General features: G+C 45.6%; 1 pseudogene; it reads left to right on the forward strand.

Annotated features, from left to right (window-relative positions):
• Positions 1-10,183: 10,183 nt before the first annotated feature.
• Positions 10,184-10,305, forward strand: LOC136656624 (5S ribosomal RNA; annotated as a pseudogene).
• The last annotated feature ends 4,313 nt before the right edge of the window (positions 10,306-14,618 follow it).

Genomic DNA, 14,618 nt, shown 5'->3' on the forward strand with positions numbered 1-14,618 from the left:
ATATTTTATCCATGACACGAAAATATGTTCATTTAGAAACATCATAAACTTAGCAACCTATCCAATCCAATGCTAATTTTGCCAGATGTATTTATGCTGATGCCTGTTTAATATTGGCATTGTCTAAAAAGCTCTCACACACAAACTTTATCTTCATTTCACAGACTGCTGGCAATGTCTGAACTTGTTACTGTTCAATTAACATACTAAAAAGGTTTGCTCAAAACTGTTGCCTGGCCTATTAACAATTCAGCTGGGAAAATTACAGTGTAGGGGAAGTTTATTTCCTAGGCCAAGAAGTGAAGAAATGTCTGAGCCCATTTTGTTTGCTGAGGTGAAAAGGGGACAATGTAAGGAAAGGAAGGAAATTAGAGTTCTGTATTCACAGCATTCCTTGTGAAAGAGAAATAAACATCCCTTGTGTAACTGATAATACTTTCACATCAAAGGAGCGAGATAGTGGACTATATTCTTTTTCACAGGGCTGTAAGCCCCAAGTAATCACAAAGCAAAAACAGAATTTTGCTCTCAAAGCCAAAACCTGTCCCTACCTTACCCATCAGTGTATAGGAGACACATACCCCAGTGCAATACATAGGCACAAACTATTCTAACTGTTGATGGAAATGCATCAAAAATTAAGGAAGTGTTAATAGTTGGCAAACAACACTGACTTTTTTGAATTTCTTTTATTCAGGGGGATTGGGATGGCATCCTTAGATCAATACATTTATATTTTTGCATTAAATTGAAGCAAATTAGATTTACATACTGCCAGGGCAAGAGTTTCTAAATAGGATAATCTGAAGTATGCTAACATGACCTACTTGGAGGAAGGATGGGAATGTGATAAATAAATACATTGAACAGCTACATAATATGGCTCTCCCTGGCACTGTATCCTTTTTAATTAACTGTTTTATTAAGTGTTTGTTACTCAATGTTTTATTTTTTGAACATATAAACAATAATCACCTCAAGGCATGAAGATAATCTTTTCCTTACATATTTGGTAAATGCTCAAGGGTTGCTGCCTGCAAGGAAAAAGGGCACTGGGGTATAAATGGAAGGAAGTAAAAGGGAATGAAAGGAAGGTTTAGAAGAGAGCCATTGGCGATAATGCTACAATAAGAAACTGTAATAGGTTTCTTTGCCATATGCTTCTAAGCTGTGCATACTGTACATACAGCAATGGTAGGGTGGATTATACTATTCAGACTGTTGATGAGAATGTTGTTTTTAAATTTCCCAATGTAAATACTAATTACAAATACCTGGTTCATCAGGAAGGAAAACCGATCCCATTTTGCTCCTGATCAAGACTAGATTTCTACTTGGAGGAAATTATTTTTCTTTTTTTCTATAGGGAAGTGTTTAAAAGTATGGTTCCCCCACTGGTAGTCTGAAATGACAGAGTCCATTCTGCCATTTAAGTGTCCACCTCCTCATTATCAACTTATTCTGCTGCATGTGGAGACCAGGGCTAAGTATATATACCTGATGTGTTTGTACTTGTCTGGTTCCCCTCCTCTGCAGAACATAGGCTCTCTGATAGCTAGATTCAAAACAATACTTTATAACTCATCAGACAGTGTATGTTTGTGTTAAATTTCCATGTTATCTTGGTTGTTAGAACACCCATTTGGAGCTATCATTATCCCTGCCATAAGCTCAGAGTTTGACCTTGAGGAGGAACCAGCTGGAGCAGAAGAACCAGTTCTGGACATTCTCCCCCTCAACCCTACCCTGAAGCACACCAACTAGAAGAACTATGAGGCAGAAACACAGGAGCCAGAGACCATGGAACAGGAGACCCATGAACCAGCAAACCCAGAGCTCCTTATCAGCATTCAGAACTTTGTGTTCCCCTGAGCCTGCCCCTTGCTAACAGCAGCAAGCCAGCAAGACTGCAGTGGAGCAGTGCAAGATTCTAGGTCACAGGGTTACCTTTTTAAGAACTCTCCAAGCAGAGAGGCAGTCTTAAAGGGGTCAGCAGCGTATATATTTATATCCTTCAGTCTCGGAAGACTATGGTATGGTGGTTCTGGAACAGCGTCTAGTGTGGCTGAAAAGGCCAATTCAGGAGTGACAATCCCTTCCACACTGGGAGCAAGTGCAGTCTGTCCCTGGTCTGTCTCCCTGGCTACAGGCCTTCCTTCTTTGCCTCAGTCTGTTGGGCAAGTGTCTCTCCAAACTGGGAGAGGCCATGCTGCACAGCCTGCCTCCAAGCAGGATGCTCAGAAGCCAAGGTTTCCCATCTGTTGAGGTCCATTCCTAAGGCCTTCAGATCCCTCTTGCAGATATCCTCGTATTGCAGCTGTGGTCTACCTGTAGGGCGCTTTCCCTGTACGAGTTCTCCATAGAGGAGATCCTTTGGGATCCGGCCATCGTCTATTCTCATGACATGACCAAGCCAACAGAGGTGTCTCTGTTTTAGTAGTGTATACATGCTAGGGATCCCAGCTCGTTTCAGGACTACATTGTTTGGAACTTTGTCCTGCCAAGTGATACCGAGGATGCGTTGGAGGCAGCACATGTGGAAAGCGTTCAGCTTCCTCTCCTGTCATGTTCGAAGAGTCCAGGACTCACTGCAGTACAGAAGTGTACTCAAGACGCAAGCTCTGTAGACCTGGATCTTGGTATGTTCCGTCAGCTTCTTGTTGAACCATACTCTCTTTGTAAGTCTGAAAAACATGGTAGCTGCTTTACCGATATGTTTGTTTAGCTCAGTATCGAGAGAAAGAGTGTCAGAGACCGTTGAGTCATATACACACACACGCACGCACACACACAAACATATATGTATATGCCACTGGGAGGGGTAGTTCAGTCCTGGAAGTTGTAAGATTTCCATTGGCCCTTGTTGGAATAATTGCTTAGTGGGAGCTCCCCAACATATTGGAAGTCTGACCAGCCTCTCCTCATATTGAGCATCCGCTTGGGGAACAGATCAGAACAGAAGCCACTGTTCATATTTTCTCAGACTTCCAATCGTTGAATAAGGCAATATAGTTGTTACCATGCTCCTGGGCATTATGGTCTGTTATACTGTTTTTATATTATGATGCATGTTGTATAGAATGCGTGGGTGAGTGTGTAGAGTGTGATTGTTGGAACTGTAGTATATATTTATGCTTGTATCGCAAAGGTGCATAAATTTCATTGTGCTGTAGCACAATGACAATAAAGTTACTACTACTATACATATGAGTCATTATAGCTGTACTGCCAGCAGTTCTCAAAGAGTTTAGGTGACAAAGCTGGCAAAGCAGCCCACTTAATATTGAAATGAGGACACTACTGGGCAATTCTGTACTATGTGTTTCAGCACAACAAGGGTGATACACACATCTCCCACGCACTTATGACACAGCTACACACATCTCCAACATTATCAGTTTGTTGACACCATTTTTCACACTTTTTCTGTCTTTTATATATAGGCAGCAAGGTTTTCTGGTGAACAAGTTGTAATCTTCAGCAGTGATGATGAAGTCATACACTTGAGGACCCTTTTCTCATGACACCTTGAGAACAGATGTTCTAGCTCATCACAACAACATGGTTTCACAGGTCCTAGATGAGGCTTAAATTGGGTGTGTGTAAAAACATGGGCTGATTCTAAAAAAAGAACTGAACCACTGGCAAAATCTGGATGGCAGTTGAGGCTTCCAACACTACACAAGCTTCTGGACCATGCTGAGAAAAGAACTAGATGAATCAGCAAACAGGTGGGTCCAACCCCATGTTCATTAACCTAATTTTGCCCGGCCCACAGGTGTACACATTTGGTCCCTGTTGCATATATGCAACGCTTACAACTTTAGATAACATAGAAAGGGGTGTCAGAGATCAGTTGCAGAAAAGGATCAACAGGTACGAAGAAGTGGCTCTTGTCTTATGTCCACATATTTTCCCAATGGGAAAGACCATTTTTTCTCAACCCAGCCTCATTTAAAACAACCCAACTCTGAAGAGGGTAATGACTTATAGGTGATTGTGGGCACTTGCAGGGGACCACAGGTAGAAGGAGAAGGATTAAAAATCCCCAGTGCACCCACCAATTTCCCTTACCTTTAAACCGTGTAGCATTGTAATGCTTTAATTAAGATTATGAGACAAACACAAAGTCTTCTTTCCTTCAGTGATCAACAGATGCTGGAGTGTAAATAGTGCCACTCTGTCGAAGCACAGGACAAACCTCTCACTCTGTACCATGAAATCACCCATTACGTAGCTTGACCAGAATATTTTCCAAGTACCAGCCTTAATCCAAATATTCCAGAATATTGAGTTGCAGTTGATCTACAGTTCTGAGTGGCTTCGTAGTACATATTCTTCATGAGAGTAAATATCAGACACCTGCTCAACACCTACATGTCTGGTTGCTTAGTTTCCAGTAATTCTTGATACCCAACCTCCAGCTGCTCAGGATTGGAGTACATGTTGCAGCAATGGGGAAGGAGTCATTGGTTATTAGTAGTCTATCAAACCAATCCTGAGCTGCCTAGTGTCCAGAGGAGCAGCAGTACCAAAATGGTTGCCACTGCATCCTATGCACACCGGCCAGCATCCAAAATCTTCCCCCCAGGGAAAGGCCTAAGCCCCCCAGGAAAAGGCCTAAGCCCTGCAATGGGGCGACTCAAGTCTTTGCCAGCTATTTTGCAGGCACAGAGTTGAGAGGTCCCATGTCGAGCAAGGAGGCCCAACATAGGGTTCTGGATCCTGTGGAGCAGAGCTCCACTGGTCCGGTTCCATCCCACCCTGTTCCCCCCCTACCCCAGAATGCCATCCTCCCTGACTAACCTTTCTGCCACCTGCAGCTCATCCCTTGCTCCTGGCAGCACAAGGTTGGCACTGGCTCAGCACATACTGGCGCTGAAAGGTTAAGCTGAAAAGGTTAAGCTGTTGCTCTCACACATTATTCTGCTTCTGATCTCAGCCTCACAAGAGTGTTTTTTCCCATTAAACAAGATGTAGCAAGAGAAAGAGATGCACAGTTGCATGTCATGTCTAGTTTGGCCCTCAAACCATGAGAGCTGGTGAAGTGAGCTCAGGACTGGGCTCTCAGGGCCGAATCCTATCCAACTTTCCAGCCCTGGTGTCCCCATACCAATGGGGTTTGTGCTGCATCATGCAGGGTAGTTATGGAGGCCTCCACAAGGTAAGGGAACATTTGTTCCCTTGCCTAGCGGCTGCACTGCAGTTGAAACATGGTTGGAAAGTTGGATAGGATCAGGCCCTCAGTCAGGTAAATGAGGGCCAAATGAGATGTGACAGGCAGCTGCATGCCTCTTTTCCCTTCCAGTGTTTTAAAACGAAAAGCAGCCTCGGGCAGCTGCAAGATTAAGCAAAGGTGAGAAAGGGATAGCTTAATAGTTTCCCTCCCTTACATTTGTTTGCTCAAAATCACCTCTCTCCCCAGCTGCTTTCTCCCACATTGCAGGATATAGATTCCATATCTTTTCCCCTGCAGGGAGCATAATTTTAATCTGACAAAGAGCAAGAATAGAAAAGGTTAAGCTGCCACTCTCACACGTTATTCTGCTTCTGATCTCAGCCTCACAAGGGGTTTTTTTTTCATTTAACAAGACTTAGCAAGAGAAAGAGATGCACAGTTGCATGTCATGTCTAGTTTGGCCCTCAAACTCTCAAAGCCGCACAGTGATCTTCGTTCTCAAGCTCTGGACAAAATATAGTGTCCTGATCAGGGAAGCAAAGGGGTGTTTTCCGTTGTGGTATAGGTATAGAAATGCAGTATCCAATTTTCAAAGAATGAAGGAGTTGTTTACATATAACTTTTCACACTGGAATCTCAATTGCACTTGCATCCAGAGAACAAAGCCTTGTATATTGTGTTATATTAGTCTGATCATTTCGCGTTGATTGATTTAGGTGGGTTTGAGTTGCACAGGGCAGTTTGAGAAGCCCTTGAGTAACCATACTCAGACAGATGCCTAACTCAGTTCTGTACAATGATAAGATGTTGATGCTTTCCTCCTAAGTCAGGCTTAGAAGAGGAGTGTTATGATCCCTGTACCAAGCCATAGCTCAGATTTGGAGCCTGAAGAGCCAGCTGGACCAGTGCTGGCCTTGCTATGGGATGGAGATGGGGCCTAGGAACCCCTAGGCCTCACACTGCCTACTAGCAGTGTTGGCAGTGTGTCTGGAAGGGGTTGCTGGAAAGAAGGAAGAATGCAAGCCTCCAAACTAGAGCAACCCTTTAAAACACTTTTTTTTTCTCCAGTCAGCAGGATTAGAATCTGAGGAGGGAGTCCAGGCCTCAGGACATGTAACCCTTCAGTTGAGTTCTGGATTCACTCAGTGAGCATTCAAGGTGCTTGCTTAGAGCTCTTTTTGGTGCTCTGGACCTGACTTGGCCTGGCCTCATGGAATCCCACTTGAGGGCAGGGCAGGACAAGAGGGTGCTTCAACCAAAATTGGGAGGGGGATTCAGCATTGCTGCTGAATCCAGGCATAAGATGCTCTCTAAGATGGAACTGGGTTTCAAATAGAGTGTGAGAGACTTGTGATGATGTGCCTAAGCCACTATCCTGGCCAATAGCTTTATCTTTGAGGATCAAGTTTCCAAATGGAAAACAATTTAATTCACATCACAAGTGAAATGGAAGCTTATGGTATGCCTGGACAGGAGCAAGGGAGCCATGAACCTATTGCAAAGAATCAAGTCAGAACTCCTACCTGCCTCTCTCATCAGGGCATTGTTGTCTGCTCCCCTGCTCAAGAAACTAGACACAAAACCACCCCAAAAGCACATAGAGGAGGTTGCACATGGACTATTGCACACACTAGGAAGTCACTATCTCATGATTTGGATTTTACTTGTAGAATACTTGCCAAAAGGTTCTACCACCACTGATCTAAATCACAAAGATTGCACTATCTGTCATAAACAGATAGTAATTTCTAGCACTTTGGTGCTCAAACCTGAAACCTTCTTGAAGCAATCTGAGCATCTAGCACTAATGCTAGGCCTAGGAATGTTAATTCAGTCTAAGGCAGGGGGCAGCAACCTACGGCTCTTTGAGCTGTCTGCTGCGGCTCCTCCTGGTGAAAGTTGCAAAGGGGGTAACAGGAGGCACCTGTGTTGGGAGGGCAGGCTGCTTCCCTCTGCCCCCTGAGCTCACTGCCCTCCTCTCCCTTCACCCCCACCTGCCCCACATTGGTTTCCCTTTTCAATTTTGCCCGCTCTGCAGGCTTAAGCTCCCTGTTTTTCCCTTCTCCAACTCTCCAGCAGGACGCCCTCCTCCTCAGCCATTGCGAGCCTTTGCAGCCCACCTTTCCCTGAGCAGGTCCCCACTCAGTGCAAGGAGAGGCTTTTCTTCCACAGCTGAGGAGACATCCTGTGTGTCTACTCAGTAGTAAGCCCCATTACAGCAAATGAAGCTTACTCCCAGGAAAGGGTGCCTGGGATGGCAGCCTTGGAGCCTGCTCTTATGAGTGTCTACTCAGTTGTAAGCCCCATTACAGCAGATGAAGCTTACTCCCAGGAAAGGGTGCCTGGGATGGCAGCCTGTGCAGGTCTGTTCGAGAGCAAGCCCAGATGTAGCCCCTGGGCTACTCCCAGGAAGGTGTGGAGGGCTGTAGCCTCAGCCCCCTCCTGTGCAGGTCTACTCACAAGTAAGCCCCACTATAGTCAGTGGGGCTTCCTCCCAGGAAGGTGTGGAGGGCTGCAGCCTCAGCCCCCTCCTATGCAGGTCTACTCACAAGTAGTCAGTGAGGCTTCCTCCCAGGCAAGTGTGGAGAGGACTGCAACCTGAGAGCTCCAACCAACTTGTCTGCTCAGAAGTCCCATTGTAGTCAATGGGGCTTACTCCCAGGATAGTGTGGAGAGGGTTGCAGCCTGAGGGAGGGAGGGCAGGCAGGCAGGCAGGCAGGCAGGGCAGAAGCTGGCCTTTGGCTGCCCCCCCCACCTTCCCCCCCCCAGCTCTGGCTTCTTCTCTTCCCCACCTCTGGAGTCTGTCCTTTTTTCCTTCCAGCAGGGTGCCTCTGGAAGGTGGGGGGAGTTCTTTAGTATCCATGTAAGATAAGCAGATGTCATAACTGCCACATGTATTGGAATCCTGGAAGATCTGGTGAGGAGGTAGATGTGGTGTCAGCAGTGGCCCCTTTAAGGGTAAGGCCTGGGCATCCAGCAGAGTGTGCTGCACAGCTGCAGCCACTTGAAGGCAATAGGGCCCTCAGGGGTATAAGGAGCACCTGAGGCAAGAAGGGGGGGGGTGTGGGTTGGAGAGGAGACTGACTTGCCTTATTGACTCTGAATTGGATACTCTGACTGATTTGACTTACTTACTTTGAGTGTTTAAGGTTGCCGACCCCTGGTCTAAGGGGTAGTGCAGCACTGTCCAGCACAGGTTAAATGTCATCTCTTGCCACAGCAGCTCATAATCCTCTGGGCAGTTAAATGAAGTGGTGCTGCTGAGGGTTTCATAGATCTGCTGACTTCCTTCCTTCTGTGCACTGAGAAAAGCCACTTGGTTTTCCATACTTCTGGCTTCTAGTTGGCTTCAAGCCCAGCAGCCTTTGGTTACCAGATAATCCATCTCCAACTTGCCTATTTCTAAGGTACCTGCCCAATCTCATCCTGACAAATAAGGGTACAGAAGTGTACTACTCCAGATGTACCAGCTGCCCCACATACAATTTCAGTAAGAGCTTGTTAATCCAACCCCACAACATATAGAGGGGAAAAAAAACAGCCTTTCTGAAGTAGAAGACACAAGCATGATATTCTAAATCAGGCTGCAATCCTAACCACACTTTCCTGAGAGTAAGCCCCATTGAACAAAATAGGACTTACTTCTGAGTAGACCGGTTAGGATTGTGCCCTTAAGTAATAACTTAGACTTCCTCAATTATGTTTCTCTTAATAATGTTTTCTGAGTTCATGTTCTAATTATCTCCCGCCTTCTTGATATTGTGGTATTGGGTCTTTCACAGTGGACAAGAACAGTATTTCTGTTTAGAATGAGGACAGGAGGACTGCAATAAACCGAATGCAAGCTTAGAAAGTGTGGTTGTCTATCCTCTATAAATTAAACAGTTAGCAAGAGAGTATGGTGAAACATATTTTCCGTTGCAGGTCACCTAAAGTCAGCTGAGTCAATATTATTAACTATTCTACAGTTACCTGGCACAGACAGCAGAAGGAATTCCATTCCCCAAAGAGATGTTCGTGTTAGTGAATACTGAACCATCAATGAACTTCCTTGTGCTTTGAGAAAATCAGTTGAAGGATATTGGTTTGGGATACCCCCCATTCCCCCCCCTCACAGTGGCTTGCAAATACTGTGTTGTTCTCTTTTCTCAAAGGGTAGCTGCATGTTTTCTAAGAAATGCTGAATTATGTATAGGTTTCATAATTATTCTGTGGCTATGGTTACTTCAGATGTTGGCCTTGCATTGTTCTAGCTTGTTAAAAATTTAACAGTAACAACAAAAAGAAAGGCATAGGAATCCATTTCTCCTGGCACAGCATTGCAAGATATGATTCTGTGAGGTCTTCTCATAGTCACAGACCCTTTGCACTGATGATCCCAAGAGACAACTAGAAAAGGCTTCAGTGGAACTACAGCGGCATATATGGCCATTCTATGCCTACCCCAAATATTTTAAATAAGTAATGCTCCCTGTTAGCAGCAACTGCTTAAGCTCACCTTGGACCAAAGACTAACCTTTTTAGACCTTTATGTGAGCAGTTACTGTAAAACAACAATTCTTAAAACTCCCAGGTCTCTAAATTGTTGGTGTAGTTGGGCAAGGCCCATCTGAGACCAACTGACAAGGCCACTTCACATATTGGAGGTGGGGCCCATCTGCCTCCATTGCTTCTCCTCTTCCCACTTCCTGGATTCAAAAAGGAAGAGGAGAATGGTATGGGGTGGAAGAGGAAGGGTGGAGGAAAGTGGTGACCTAGATGGTTGCCTCCTCCCTAGCACACAACTCGCTTCTCCACACTTCTTCCTGTATCTCCTCTTGTACTTAGGGCTGCCCTTGAAGATGGTTTGGAAACTGCAATTAGTGCAGAATGCAGTGGCCTGTGTAGTCACTGGAGGTAGGCAGTTTGACTCTGTCAGGTCACTTCTACAGCAGCTGCACTGGTTGCCAATTCGTTTCAAGGCCCAATTCAAGGTTCTGGTTTGGACCTTTAAAGCCCTTTATGGCTAAGGGCCAGGGTATTACCCTGTACCTGCCTGATCTCATCTGATCTTGGAAGCTAAGCAGGGTCAGGCCTGGTTAGTACTTGGATGGGAGACTGCCTGGGAATACTGGGTGCTGTAGGCTTATACCATAGTCTTTCAAGACTGAAGGTTGTCAACCATTTGAGGGACTGACTACTTCCATACAATTCAGTTCATCTTCTCAGGTCATTGCAGAAGGCTCTTTTCTCCGTGCCATCACCTAGGAAGGTGTGGCGGTGGTGGCAAGAAAAAAGTCCTTCTCAGTAGTGGCACCAACTCTATGGAATAACCCACCCCCCCCCCCAATTTATGAACTGCTCCCTCCTTGGAGACCTTCTCCAGACATTTTTATTCAGGCAAGCCTTCTGAATGGTTCACCTTTTCAATAACATCTGGTTTTTACAGTCTTTGTCCTTTTTAGGTGTCGCTCTTCTGTTTAATTGTGTTTTATGGTTGTTTTAAGATTGTTGGCTTTAATGGTATATGAACTTTTAGGACAAAGTACAGTTGCTTTTTTAATTATGATTTTTACTATTTTTATACTTGCACTTTTGCCTTGTGTACTCTTGGGGAGAAAGGCAGGGTAAAAATGTTGTAAATAAATGAATATTCCATTCCCCTCTTCCTTTTGAAATCCATGGAGGAAGAGAAGGAGCATTGAAGGCAGTGGGTGCCAAGCTACTAAATAAGAGGGTGGCATTCAGTGTGCCATCTCAAGTGCCAGGAGGTCTAGGTTTGGCCCTGCACCGATGGCTGAAGCAAACAGCTTCAGGAAATATGAAGAGACAAAGTGAGTTCTTGAATAATTAGAGGTTCTTATTATTTGTGTCTCCTATAAGTGACACTACTTATACTAGTATAATGACTACTATACACAACTATAAACAACACTGTGTGTGTGTGTGTGTGTGTGTGTGTGTGTGTGTGTGTGTGTGTGTGTAATGTTCAAAATACCCTGAATGTCAGCAATTAATTGGAAATGACCTAAGATAAGGAGAACGCATAGCTACAACAACACTACTGTAACCCTATACACATCATTGGCATCCTTCACTCTCAGGAGACTATGGTATCGCGCTTTGAATGGTGGTTCTGGAACAGCATCTAGTGTGGCTGAAAAGGCCAATTCAGGAGTGACAATCCCTTCCACACTGGGAGCAAGTGCAGTCTGTCCCTGGTCTGTCTCCCTGGCTATGGGCCTTCCTTCTTTGCCTCTTTGCCTTGGGCAAGTGTCTCTTCAAACTGGGAGAGGCCATAAGCTCTCACCCTCAACCTCCATTTACCCTCCATTACCCTCAACCTCTCTCCCTCCCTCTGCAATCCTTCACTACCCACAACCTCCCTCGCTCTGTAGTCCTCCATTACCCTCAACCCCCCTCCCTCCCTCTGCAGTCCTCCAGTACCCTCAACCCCCTCTCTCCTGCCTCCCCCTGCAGTCCTCCATCCCCCACAATCTCCTTTTCTGTCCCTCCATTCCTGCATCATCCCCTGGGGGCTGCAGATAAGAACAGGCCCTCAGTTTGGCTGTACTATAGTCACAAGAGGCGACCAAACAGCCAAAGGGTAGATTGGACCCTTCAGCCTGGGAAGGCAGCTCATCTAAGAGAAGGAAACTCTGACCTCAAACCTCCACTGCCTTGTGGCTATATCTGGTTGTGGAAAAAGCTTCAGGAGGAAAAATCAAGAGCCGGAGCCCCTGAGGCAGTTCGCGGCTGAACACAGTCACGCTCTGGCAACTCCTGCGATGCCACTCGATCGTATTGGCTTCTGCCTTTCCATTGGACCATTCCAGCGACGTAGAGAGGGGGGATTTGCTGCATGGCCAACAGTCTATCCTCCATCCTTACTTTACCCAGGCTTCGCGCACTGGAGAGGACACTCCAACTTCGCCATACGGCATCAGCACAACACGGGAAGCAGCAGTTTACCAGTTATTTCGCTGGGAGAGATGGTAGGAGAGATCATTGCATCTCATTGGGCAGGTACCTATACACAAGGAATTGCATATCTAGGATAACCATTCTGATACAACATCTAGAGTAGTGGTGTCAAACATAAGGCCCATGGGCCAGATGCAGCACTCAGAAGTTCATTATCTGGCTCCTGTTATAATTGGGCTCTTCCAGAGCCGCCCTTTCAGCAGCACTACATCTGCCAAGAAGCTGGGAGGGAGAGATGGAAAGAGACCTCAGAAGGTAAGGAACACTATGGGGGAAGGCACAGACCAAGAGGGATGAGAGAGGAAGACACTCTTGAGGCCTTGGCAGAGTCCAGTTGTCACACAGGCCACCCTTTCAGCAGTACCTCTTTTGCTGAGGCATCAATTCACAGAGCACCTCAGCTGCTGAGCTGCAAAGTCATGCCTCCACAGAAGTGGCACTGCTGAAAGTGCAGCCCATATGATACCTGGGCTCTCTCAGCATATTAATTGGGCTCTCCCATATCTTGAGAATATCAAGATTTGCATATTCTCTCTTGTGTCATTTGCAGCTAATGAGTTCTTACTTGAGAACAATGTGCTTACTTCTGGCCATCATCTGCTTAATGATGTCATTTTCTGCTTAATGATGTCACTTCCAGCCAACAGCAAGCACCATGAATATCTGGCCCAACATATGAAATGAGTTTTTTTGCCCCTGATTTAATCCCCTGTGAATTCATAGAGTCCTGTGAATTTTAGTTGGAAACTTCTCTAGGCTGCTGCTGTATTTAATATTTTGCTGATACATTGATTATTGTTCAGTGTATCTGATCCATAGTCTGGTATCTACAATTCAACAAATACCTCACCACTGGTGAAATAGTTAAAAGAGACAGAAATCAATTGAAAATTCTGAATTGGAAATGCAATTTGCACAGCAGTGCATAGCCTCCATCTGTTGTGTTGCTCCTGTTTCAAATGAAAAGGAGCATAATGGTCATATGAAACAGGAGTGGCACAGGGCCATAGCTGGGGGGGGCAGGGGGGCTTGGCCCCCCCAGCCAGCAGTTCCCCCCCCCCCCGCATTTTTTCCAGACTTGTCATGTAAATGTGGTTGAATGTCCTCCAGTTTAGCTTCTGTTCCTTGAGAGCTCAGACCCTCCCTGCAGGCAACCTCCTCCAATCAGCTCAGGCTGCTGTGGCTCAGTAACTCACCTTAGGGGCAATCATAGAGATCTGCTGACAGTCACAGGACACCAGAGAGGAGGGCATGAAAAATCTTGGAGGGAATGTGCTCAGTGCCTTAGATCTCCTGAGTGGCAGTGCAGGCACTTTGCAGGACCCTGAGGCTGCTGCTGAGTCTGGAGTCATTTGGGGGTGAGCAGGCAGGAGATTTTGGATGCACCATTTCTGCTGTTTGGGCTGGTAGGGCCTTTCTCTTGGGGGGGGGAAACATGGAGGGGCTCTGGGGCTTCCTTGGCCTCTGAGATTTTGGATGGATGATTTCTGCATGTAGCACAGCAGTTTGTGAATCAACCTTCTCTGCTTACATGAATTAACAGACCTCAAAGACTATCAATGTCTCACTCAATAATGACTAATTTAGTATACCTAGCATTTGAGCTAAAGAGAACAAGAAATTAAATGTGGAAAAGGTTCTAAGAAGATTCAATTCTCGGAAAGGTAGGATAATTCAGCTCTTTTAGATAGAATCAGATCTTCTGCACCTTGCTTTTTAAAAGTAATGAATGATGTAAAAAAACTAATGCTACAATGGCATTACTTTGTTTTAAATATCTGTCCTCTTGCTTTTATGTAAAGTAAATAAATTTACTAGTGTCATCAGCAAATGAAAGCTTTCAATACAAGTAAATATTACCTGTATCATAGTGATGGTTTACTTTTGCAGGGTTTCAAGCCTGGTGTCCAAAATGAAAGGGATAAATTGCATGTTATTTCTATGTAGACAAATAGATTTTACATTGCATACAGAGATGCATTTATTCTATGCATCCGACGCATCCTCGGCATCACCTGGCAGGACAAAGTTCCAAACAACACAGTCCTGGAACGTGCTGGAATCCCTAGCATGTATTCACTGCTGAAACAGAGACGCCTGCGTTGGCTTGGTCATGTCATGAGAATGGATGATGGCCGGATCCCAAAGGATCTCCTCTATGGAGAACTCGTGCAAGGAAAGCGCCCTACAGGTAGACCACAGCTGCGATACAAGGACATCTGCAAGAGGGATCTGAAGGCATTAGGGATGGACCTCAACAAGTGGGAAACCCTGGCCTCTGAGCGGCCCGCTTGGAGGCAGGCTGTGCAGCATGGCCTTTCCCAGTTTGAAGAGACACTTTGCCAACAGTCTGAGGCTAAGAGGCAAAGAAGGAAGGCCCATAGCCAGGGAGACAGACCAGGGACAGACTGCACTTGCTCCCGGTGTGGAAGGGATTGTCACTCCCGGATTGGCCTTTTCAGCCACACTAGACGCT

This window comes from Tiliqua scincoides, chromosome 6, assembly GCF_035046505.1.
Source record: "Tiliqua scincoides isolate rTilSci1 chromosome 6, rTilSci1.hap2, whole genome shotgun sequence".
NCBI classification, from domain to species: Eukaryota; Metazoa; Chordata; class Lepidosauria; order Squamata; family Scincidae; genus Tiliqua; species Tiliqua scincoides.